This window comes from Canis lupus, chromosome 36, assembly GCF_003254725.2.
Source record: "Canis lupus dingo isolate Sandy chromosome 36, ASM325472v2, whole genome shotgun sequence".
Classification (NCBI taxonomy): domain Eukaryota; kingdom Metazoa; phylum Chordata; class Mammalia; order Carnivora; family Canidae; genus Canis; species Canis lupus.
In genome coordinates, this window is record NC_064278.1 from 28,921,732 (window position 1) to 28,933,111 (window position 11,380).

At 43.7% G+C, this 11,380-nt stretch overlaps 1 long non-coding RNA gene across 5 annotated transcripts in view; it reads right to left on the reverse strand.

The window, feature by feature from the left end:
• Positions 1 to 11,219, reverse strand: part of LOC112668236 (uncharacterized) — a 54,700-nt gene extending 43,481 nt beyond the window's left edge. For 2 of the 5 annotated variants that reach the window (XR_007408684.1, XR_007408683.1), the window contains exons 1-3: positions 9,391 to 11,219; positions 5,548 to 5,674; positions 761 to 852 (exon numbers count right to left, since the gene is read on the reverse strand). This is a non-coding gene — a long non-coding RNA (uncharacterized LOC112668236). Of the gene's footprint in view, positions 1 to 760; positions 853 to 4,358; positions 4,493 to 4,605; positions 4,738 to 5,547; positions 5,675 to 9,390 lie in introns of all 5 variants that reach the window. The other 3 variants (XR_004805022.2, XR_004805020.2, XR_004805017.2) reach the window with 3 other exon arrangements.
• Positions 11,220 to 11,380: the final 161 nt, after the last annotated feature.

Sequence of the window (11,380 nt, forward strand, 5' to 3'; positions counted from 1 at the left end):
AAGTAAAAGTATTCTGCAAGTGCTTAGAACAGTGTACAATTCTTACAGCTATCCAAGCAGGGCTATCAGACCACAAGCACCAAGACTAATTTTCAAATTACAGCAACTTAAAAACCCACTTTCCATTTAACTGGCAAAAAAAAGTGATTTTTATTTTTAGCCTTGACATATGGCAATGAAACGCGAATTACACATTGAATTCACATGTAAATGTCCAAACATTTCCGTATTTTTTAATATATTTTTTAATATTCCATTTGGAGGATCAGTTGCATTTTCATAGGAAATTAATAACTTGATCAAAGCCATGAAATAAAGCTTGCATTTATTGTGTCTTCTGTCACATAATGGCCTTTTCAAACCTGTATGTGCTCACCTACCTTTGCCTCTCAATACAGAAAGGGGACCATTTACTGAAGGAGACCATGTGCTCCGTGTATCTTTGTGTTTCGTTTGCACTTGACATTTGAATTAATATGTCCCAATTCTCCCTCCAATTTACTTGAGCGTTTATTGTAGTCGGTTTAGAAAAAAAAAAAAAAAAACCTGCAGGTAAATCAGACAATAAACTGATTTACTAAGCCATTCGTCGTCAGTAACGAGTAGGAGTCAGAGAGCGGCACAGACAACTGGGCCGTGGCCTTCAGTAAGCCAGCAGAGAGTCAATCAGCTCGTCCTTCGTGGGCCCTACTCTGCGACTGGCATGTTCCTCCTCTAATGGAAGTTACATAACATACTCCATTTAAAGAAAAACCCTTACCTCACAAGAACATACAGGAAAGGACGTATTTTAAACACATGAAGAACACCAAGGAGCATGATTTTCTCCAGCAGTCCTCAACAGTAGCCGAGCTGGAGGGAAAGAGAGAGATCAAGGAGGAGAGACTGAGCAGGAATGGGTACAGACTGCTTCCCAGGGAGGCCGTAAGTCACCTGCCGCTCCCCCCTGCTCTCCTTACTTTTCGCCAATGGCTTTTAAATAGACTACGGGGGGGGGGGGGGGGTGACCTAACTTGTTTTTACCTTTCCCTCCAAATACCTTTATTTGTATCCACCCATACTGCATTTCCTCTTATTTTATAAAGACTAGTATTTTCCCAACCTTTCCAAGGAAAGCATTTCTTCCTATGTTTTCTGTGAAATCGTATTCAGCCTCCTTGATGCTAATTCACCTATAATTGCTACAGCTAGGGGCACCTGGGTGCCTCCTCGTCAGTGAAGTGTCTGACCAGCTTGGGTCACGATCTCAGGGTCTTGGGGTCAAGTCCCACATCGAGGCCCACATAGGGCTCCCCACCCAGTGGAGAGTATCCTAGTCCCTCTCCTTCTGCGCTTCCCCCTGCTTGTGCTATCAAATAAAATGTTTTAAAAAATAAGATAATTGCTGCATCTAGGCTATCTTTGACCTCTCAATCTACCCATTCAAGCTTCCCCACTACCTTGGACAGATCTTTCCTTGTTTTTGTCATTCCCTCAATCTTCATTTTTTTCTTTTACTGCCAATAACCTTCGGATGTCATTTATATTCATTATTTCCATCTTCTAACTGATGTTTCTGTGTGGCATGCATTACCATAAACTTTACTAAAATGCACCTCACTTAGATCAATGCCCTCCTAACCAGAACCAAAGGTCCTTTCCAATCATAGTACTTTCACCTATTACATTAGACACAACCCCTCCTCCTAAAAACTCTCCTCTTGGTTTTCTCAATGCTGTTCTTTCCTTGTTTTCCTCCCACCTCTCTGACAACTCCTTGTCCTTCTTTCTTCAATGTTTTCGTGTTAGTTATCTATTCCTGTGTAACAAATCTCCCCTAAAACTTAGAAGCTCCAAACAACAAACACCCATAAACTCCAAGTGTCAGGAGCTCAGGAGCAGCTTGGGGCAGTGGGACAGGGGCATTCTGGCTCAGGCCCTGTGATGAGGTGCAGTTAAGACGTTGACTGGGGCTACAGTCATCCGAAGGACTGAGTGGGGCTGGAGGGTCCTTTTCCATGATACTTCATCCACGTGGCTGTTGGCAGAAGTCCTCAGTTCCTCTCCAGATTTTTACAGAGCTCTCCATTCCTCACTGGCTGTTTGCGACAGGCCTCGGCCCTTGCTACACGGGTGTTTCTGTAGGCTGCCTGTAGGCTGCCTGGGTGTCTTCACGTCGTGGCAGATGAATTTCCCCAGGTCAAGCAGAGACCCATAGGCACACAGACGGAGAAGCTGCAATATGGTTTATACCCTAGTCTCTAAAGTTGCACACTGACATTTTCCTTCTGTGCGGGGTGGGGGTGCGGGGAGCAGCAAAGCGAGCCTTATTGAGAGACAGCAGTGATAGCACAAAGCTCCCGAGGAGGTGGGGACCTGAGCCGGTCGCCCGCTGCTTTTATTTTCACTCTGTTGGAAGTAAGCTGATAAGCTCAGCTCAACCCTCAGGGAGAGAGGCGTTAGGCTCGACCTCTTGGAAAGAATCGGTTCATTTGTGGACGTGTTCTTATATGACCGCAGACTTGAACGTTGCATTCCTTGACTGTTACTGCTCCTTAGGGCCCTCACCTCAGTCCTCTTATCTTCTCACTTCATTCACCCTTCTCAGTGATCTCAACTATTCCCACGGTTCCGAATGCCATCTATATTGTTCGCTATATTTGTCTGTATTGAATCTCAAGTCATTATTTGAGATTCGTTATTCTAGTTCTGACCTTTCTTCCAGAACTCATGTTTGCATTGCCCACTGCCTGTCATACATCACCAGAAAGCCAATTCAGCTCAACCAAAACCCAATGCCTGCTTTCCTCTATCCTGGCTTCCAGTTCAGCTCTTTCTTCTAGATCTTCGCCCCAGTTTTCCAAGATGGAAAACATGAAATTATCCTCGATTCCTACCTCTCCTCTCCTCTCGTAGCCTTTGATATAGATTTATCCTCATTGTTGGTACCTCCTAAATAACTCTCCATTTATCTCCTCTCTTCATCATCGCTCTCTCTGTAGAGGCTGTCATCATTTCTCCCTAAGACTACTACAGTAGCCTAATAATTGATCTCTGTGTCTAGTCTCTTTTCTAATTTATCTTTTGTCTGATTTATCTTGGCTAAAATATATATCTGAGATCATATATCTCTATAAAAACCTTGAATGGCTCACTAATAACTTCAGCTTAAAGTCCAAGTCCTTTAAAATGATATATAAGGCCCTTTAAAATCTGACCCTAAAATGCTTTTAACTTCATCTCTTGTCACTGTCCCGTCTTAACACATCTTCACCTAATCACTGGCATTCTCCAAAAATGTCGTGTACTTTCACACGGTCATAAATTTGCACATGCTATCTTCTGGCGGAAATACCCACTCTCTCCACTCTGCTTGGCAAATTCATATTCAGAGTCCAAACAGCATCTCCTCTAAGCTCCTCTCTCTGACTTCCCCAGGTGAAAAGCCATTTTTACCACACAATCACCTCCTGCATATACTGATGCCATATCTTAGTCACCTATGTGTCATGGATGTTTTGGGGACTGCTTCAATTTTAGGTGTTTGTCTTTATTTCCTCATAAGAATATGAATAAATCTGTCCATGTTTCCCACGTTTTAATTCAGAAAATGTGACTGCTAGTGACACTACTTGTCCCCTCTGGGAATTACGGGATAACCTATTGTGGCAAGACACTTTCTCTTGTAGAATTTTTGGAACATAGGTAAATTTTATGTTGCAAACACTCATCATTAAAGAAGACAAAGAGTCATTTCAAGCCCAGACCACAAGTAAATACTTTAGTAACATTTACACTCTGCTCCATACTGCCCATTCCCCGTCCCCACAACCCCCAATACACCACTACAAATCCACACTTCAGGGGCACCTGGGGGCTCAGTGGTTGAGCATCTGCCTTCGGCCCAGGGCGTGACCCTGGAGACCCAGGGTCAAGTCCCACATCGGGCTCCCTGCAGGGAGCCCGCTTCTCCCTCTGCCTGTGTCTCTTCCTTTCTGTGTGTGTGTGTCTCATGAATAAATAAGTACAAATCTTAAAAACAAAAACAAAACAAAACAACAAATTCACATTTCATAACAAGCAGCTGAGGTGTCATCAGAACTCGAAGAAAGGAAGCCTACAAATGTGTCTCTAGACTTAATTAAAGATGTTTATCTTCAGAAATCTCACCTATTCATTTTGTCCTTTCCTTGCAGAATCTTGGCATTTAGTGACATATAGCACATCCTCATAATTACTGGAAAATTCCTCAGGTGGAACTGGATGCTCAAAACATCTTGACCCAGAGGCTTCTACTAAATTCATCTTCATAGATAAGATAAATACCAAAACGAAATACTCTTTTACAGAGCAAATCGGAAGGGACTCTCAGCTCTCACCTTAGTTCTCAGCCATCATTTGCTTTTTAAGAAAATGCATGGGTTGAGTTCCTTCTGAGACAGGTTGTGTTCGGTGCTATTAATCCAGTGGTAAACAAGAGACTTAGGATCCCTACTCCCATGAAGTCTACATTCTGGGGCAAGAGACACGCAATTACGAAATAGAGAAACAGAGGCACAAAGTAATTACAGATTGGGGCAACTGCGACTAAAGAAATGACGAGAGGTGAGACAGAGATTAACTCACGGAGAGGGAGTGAAGGATGGAAGCCCTTTGGATGCAACGGTTAACAGACAGGCGTTTGGGGGAACTGGCATCTCAACGGACACCTCTGAGATGAAAATGAGCCAGTCGCTTGCAGATTGGGGAGGATACACCCTGGGAAGGGAACAAGGACAACCATACCCTAAATACAGGACCCTAATCACAAAATGCAGGTTACCAGCAGATGGCAGTATCCATATATACAAAGAAAGAAGGGCCAAGACAGTCTAAAACGTCTATAAATAGCAGACCTTTAGGTCTTACGTTGGATGCCTGGGTACAAGTCATCCTAATTCTAAATGAGTGGCCGTATTTTTCAACCAACTCCGGACTCAAAATTACCCTGTTGACAATATCCTACCAGAAAGGTTCTTCTCCCTAAGCATCCCTGTCAGTTACCTCTTCGCACTTTCTTTGCTGAGCTTTTTCTGTATTTGCCTTTTTTAATGCTGTTCCCCTGTAATCCTAATGTTTTGTTCTGTATAATCCCCCTCACAGTTGTCCATCCCCATTGACGCCCCATATGTTCCAAAGTCTCTCCTGAGTTTCCAATATGCTGTATGTCAAATACCCACACGCCGCTGGGTTTCTCCACATGAAAGTCCTGCTGGTACCCGAAATTCAGTAAAACCCAAACTGGCTGTATTAGTCCCGGCCCTGCCCACACGCTCTGCACGGTACCGATACAACCCCCCTAACACCATCACTGATCGGTGGGCCCTGCTCGACACGCAGAAGTCCCCTCCTCACGTTCTGACTTCTTCCCCCTCAGCTCCCACCCCTAGTCACCCCATCTGCCACTTTTACACTCCTAATACTTCTTGGGGGAAGTTCCTTTAGAAAGTAATGCGTCAACACTAAATTGCTTACTTCTTTATGCTGTGACCTGGATTACACAGGAACGTAAACTAATTTTGTGCTTACTACGTGCCAGGCCCGCTGATGCACTGTATCACTTCATCCGTCCAGTAGCTTTATAAACTACGCACACTGGGATCATTTCTCTTTTATTTGTAAGGAAACCGAAGTTTAGAGGTGTTCAGCAATTTGCCTAGAATTACATACAAAAGGAGAAGGGATCAGATTTAGCCCACATATTCCTGACTCTAAAATTTGATCTTTTAAACACTGTATCATAGAAGAGAAATTAACTTCCATAACAGAAAAATCAAGCATTTAACTTGATAGTTCTTTCCAGGGACAAACTTAAGACCCGCTTCAAAGATGTTAGCATCCTGGGATAACTGGCACCAAATCCAGATACGTAGGTTATTCTAAAATGTGTTCAGGTAGCGAACATCTGGAGTTCTGGTGTTTTTTGGGCAATAACAAAAATACACATTTAATTTCACAAAAGCCGAGATTAGTTTTGAACAGAAGACTACATTTCATAGAATATCCTCATTATGTGCAATGTATATGAGACATTTTTAGTCACGTGAAGTATTTTATCCACTACTGCTTGGCTCCTCTCAGTTCATTTATTTGATGATCTGCTAACTAAGAATGTTAGTAATCTACTAACTTCTTAACAACACACATGAAGGAGAACGATTGAAATCGAAAATATGAGTTTTTGGCAATAGCTCAACCAAGAGATGTGGCCTAGAAATAAAGTAGTAAGGTAGGAAGGGCATAATTTTAAAAATATTTATTTATTTGTTTTAAAGATTTTATTTATTTGAGAGAGACAGTGAGCAAGAGTGGGGGAGAGGGAGGGGAAGCAGAAGCAGACTCCCTGCCGGGCAGGGAGCCCAACGTGGGGGTGGGGGGTGCTCCATCCCAGGACTCCAGGATCATGAGTTCAGCCGAAGGCAGACACCTAACCAACTGAGTGGTTAATCGACCCAGGTGGCTCCAAAAAATATTTAAAAGGTACAGTAATTAGGGGGCACATGGGTGGCATAGTCGGTTGAGCATCCCACTCTTGGTTTCAACTCAGGTCATGATCTCAGGTCATGGGATCGAGCCCCACATCACGCTCTGCACTCATTGAGTCTGCTTGAGGCTTTCTCCCCCTCTCCAGCTGCCCCTCCCTGCCCCAGGTCTTTCTCTCGTACTCTTTCTCTCAAACAAATAAAGCAAGCAAGAAAAAAATCAGAGTAATTCGGACTTGACTGGATTTGGAAGCTGAAGGAGAAATTGATGACTCATCAGTTTCTATTTAGGGTACCTAGATGAAAGGTAGACATTTCTGTTACATACATGAGGCTATTTATGAAAAACACAAGAGTGTAGAGTCTAGTGTGTGGGGTACAGAGGGGATAGGGAAAGTTGGCCTAAAATGGAGTATAAATTGAAATAACCAGATAAAAAATAGATATTATTGGGCTGAGGAAAGCAGAGAATCCTTAAGTATTGAATTCAAAGGGGCATGGGAAACCATCCGAAAGCTACTACTAGGGAAATGACATGATTGATGGGAAATGGTTTTAACTTCAATCAAGCAAAAAATATTTGGAAATTGTACATCTTGATATCTTGACAAATGCCATAATAACTATTACCAGAATGGCACCAAGCAACGTTTCAAATAGCAACAGATTAAGTCACCCACGTAAGTTACCATTTAAGAAAATTTTATGACAGTGTAGGTTGAAGTGAAGGTTTACAGAACTGAAACTCAAACTGACAAGTTAAAAGAGATTTTTTACATGCTCTGTTGAAACACTGGCAAATCTTTTGTGATAGTTTGTTATTTTGGAGAGAGAAAAAAATATGTCTTAAAAGAAACTGCCTACGTGTCACAAGTATTTTTGAAGAATCCAATATTTAAATCAAAACGCTTTCTAATGTGTACCTCCTCGACTCATAAAAATGCATCGGTGACTTCCATGACCAGGCTGCTCTTGTCTCCATGACGAGAACCTAGTTAGATGAGCCAGCAGTCCTGCCTCTGCTCACAACAGCAGCAGCCACAGCAGAGATGGGTCCTTCATCGGTCACGGGCTGTACTGGTTTGCTAGAGCTCCCGTAACAAAATACCACAGATGGGGGCTTAGCCAACAGAAATTTATTTCCGTGTGATTCTGGAAACTAGAAATCCAAGAGGAGGTGCTAGTTTCTTCTGAAGCCTCTCTCCTGGGCTTACAGGCATCTTTCTTGCCGTGTCCTTCTGTGGTATTTCCTTTGAGTGTGGACATTTCTAATGTCTTTGTGTGTCCAAATTTCCTCATCTTATAAAGACACCAGTTAGGTTCACTTAGGGACAACCCTGATTGCCTCATTGTAACTTACTCGGCTCCTTAAAAGCTCTAGCTCCAAAAACAGTAACATTCGGAGGTACTGAGATTAGTGCTTTAACATGAATAAAGGGGGGCCCCACGTGTCCCACTACAGTCTTCGGTGGTCAATCACTAAAATCAAGCCTAACTTAAGTAAAAAGTGAATTTATTGGAATTACTGCTCGGGGCATTCAAGGAACCGTGGAAGTCTTAGTGAGTAAGAATCTTGGGGAGCCTAGAAAATCAGGCTAGGAAAACAAAAGCCACGAGATAATAGCAAAGAATGTTAATTAGTCCAGTGTGGATGCTGCCACTGGCTCCACCACTGAGCGTGTCATCTGTGTAATGCCCTTAAAAATCCCGGGACTCTTTGGGTCTTACCTCATTAAGAACAAAAGCTTTAGGCATAAGTGGGAGAGAACAGAAGAATCTGCCTGCCCTGCTCTCAATTGTGTATCTAGGATCTGACTGTGTGGGATATGGGAAGAGAAACTTGCCCCCATTTAGCTCGTAAAGTGCGAAGTTTAACATAATGGGTAACTTCTCTGTCTCTCTCACACACACAGGGACGGAGGACACTTGTTTGCTTTGTTTTGGATCCTGGATCTCCACCCCCTTTCTCTCTTTTCCCATTTTTACTGATATATGTAGGTAACATGTAACACTTTAAGTTGAAGGTATACAACATGATTTGATATATTGCAAAACTATTAGTACAATAAAGTCAGTTAACACATCCATCACCTCACATAGCCACTTCCTTTGTGTGTGTGAGAAAACTTTAAGATCCGTTCCCTTAGCGATTTTCAAGTAAACGATACAGTATCATTACCCATGACCAGGAAGGACCTTTGGATGTTGAGGAACAACAAGAAAATCTACTTGCACGCCTACTCTCCTATACCCTAGTGACTCAGGCTCAAAAAGTATATTGTCTTCTAAAGATGTGAAGTCTTGGGAAGGGTATCCAAGGCAGTGAATTCATAGCCTGTCCATCAAATCGGCCGGGTAGGTTTGGCTTTTTGTTTTTGTTGGTTTTTTTTTTTTTCTTTTTGTTGGGTTTTTGTTTTTGCTTTTAGCTCTTTAATGGTGGGCATTTATTTACTTCAGGCTTGGCCCTGGTCTCACTATTCCCTAACGTATTCCTCAACTTTATATCCTTGCCTTCTGGGCATTTGAATTCGGTAACCCCAGACTACAACTTTACACTTCACTTTGTGAGAATTTAGTTTGGATCATGAGGAAGTGGAGTAGAAGGTATGGGATTCCTCCTCCTGTTGTCACTGTGTATCAGAGATTTCAAACCAAAAGTACCTTTCAGAAAACAGTGAATTCAAGTAGTCAGACTTATTCCTAATCTAGAAGAAATGACTAATAAGAGAGGGAGAGAGCTATCAGAGAAGATATCATGTTTAGAAACGTTTATTTTCCACCTGACACCAAGAAGAATCTTTTTTCTTCTGCATAAATCACAACTTCAGGGCAGAAACAAAAGCAAATGTGAAAGGCAGAAGGTACTTAAAAATTGTGAACCTTGGGATACCTGGGTGGCTCAGCGGTTGATCACCTGCCTTTGGCTCAAGGTGTGATCCCGGAGTACCGGATCGAGTCCCACATCAGGCTCCTTGTGAGGAGCCTGCCTCTCTCTCTGCCTCTCTGTGTCTCTCATGAATAAACAAAATGTTAAAAACAAATTATGAACTTGGTCCTACTATTATAATTTATGAGACTCTAGATTCTTTATATTTTCCCCATATTTGTTACTTATTATTCATCAGATTCATACGAACGATTGCTAGTAAAATTCTTCAAAACACAAAGGGCCTAAAGGTGTATCCTTGAAAAAACTAAAAAATAATAACAATTAATTAATAAATAAATTAAGGCAACTACATCCCACCCTCTTAAAGGAGAGGATCCCAAACAATCAAATCGACTATAAAACTGAGTAAAGGGGTAAGCAGGCTGGTCCCTCTGTGCTCTAACAATCAATCAATCAATCAATCAATAAAAGACAGGGTAGGCCATCAACCTGGAAAAGGAGGCTGGTCCCTCTGTGCTCTAACAATAAATAAATAAAAAATAAAAAATAATAAATAATAAATAAATAAATAATAAATAAATGACAGGGTAGTCCATCAACCTGGAAGAGGAGTGCAGACGAACTCAATTTCCCGAGTGTGTATACAGACAGTCCCCGACCTGTTAAGGTCTGACTTACAATTTTTTGTCTTTACAAGGATACAAGTGACATGCATCCGGTAGAAACCACACTTCAGATCTTGAATTCTGACCTTTTCCCAGGATGCTGATCTATGATAAGATACGCTCTCCTGATGCTGGGCAGAAGCAGCAGCCACAGCTCCTGGGCAGCCACGTGATCTGGAGGGTAAACAACCAGCACACCCATGACCCTTCTCTATCTACCGCCCTGCTTTTCAGTACAACGTTCAAAAAACTGCAAGAGCTATTCGATACTTCACTATAAAAAGGGCTTTGCATTAGACGATCTTACCCAACTGTAAGCTAATGTGAGCGATCTGAGCATGTTTAAGGTAAGCTAGGCTAAGCTATGATGCTCAGCAGAGTAAATACATTAATTGCTGCTGGGGCTGCCAGTGATCCTTTGGGATGGGGATGGGGATGGGGATGGGGATGATGATGATGATGGATGGGATGGGGATGAGGATGGGGATGATGATGGGGATGATGATGATGATGATGCGGATGATGGGGATGGGGATGATGATGATGGGTGGGGATGGGGATGATGATGGGGATGAGGATGATGGGGAGGGGGATGATGATGGGATGGGGATGATGATGATAGGTGGGGATGGGGATGATGGGGATGAGATGATAGGGATGATGATGATGGATGAGGATGGGGATGATGGGGATGGGGATGATGATGGAGCTAGGGATGATGATGATTGATGGGGATGATGGGGATGATGGATGGGGATGGGGATGATGGATGGGGATGGGGATGATGGGGATGGGGATGATGATGATGGGTGGGGATGGGAATGAGGGATGGGGATGGGGATGATGGGGATGGGGATGAAGTATGGGGATGACGATGAGGATGGAGATAGGGATGATGATGATGGATGAGGATGGGGATGATGGGGATGATGATGGAGATAGGGATGATGATGATTGATGGGGATGGGGATGAGGGATGGGGATGAAGTATGGGGATGACGATGAGGATGGAGATAGGGATGATGATGATAGATGGGAGTGATGGGGATGGGGATGAGGGATGGGGATGCGGGCAGGACAGAAGCATTGCCCGTCCTCGGCGAGGAAGAGGGTGCAGGGAAGACCGCAGCGCAGCAGACGCCAGGCAGCTCGATGCCCCCCGCCCCAGCAGAGGCCCGCCCCGCACCGCCCAGGCCCGCCCCCGCCCCCGCCGCCTCCCAGGGGCCCCCCGCCGCCTCCCAGGGCCCCGCCGCCGCACAGGACCGGCCGAGGACCCGCGACCTCACGCGCCGCGCCAAGCCCCTTTCCCACGCCCCTCCCCGCCC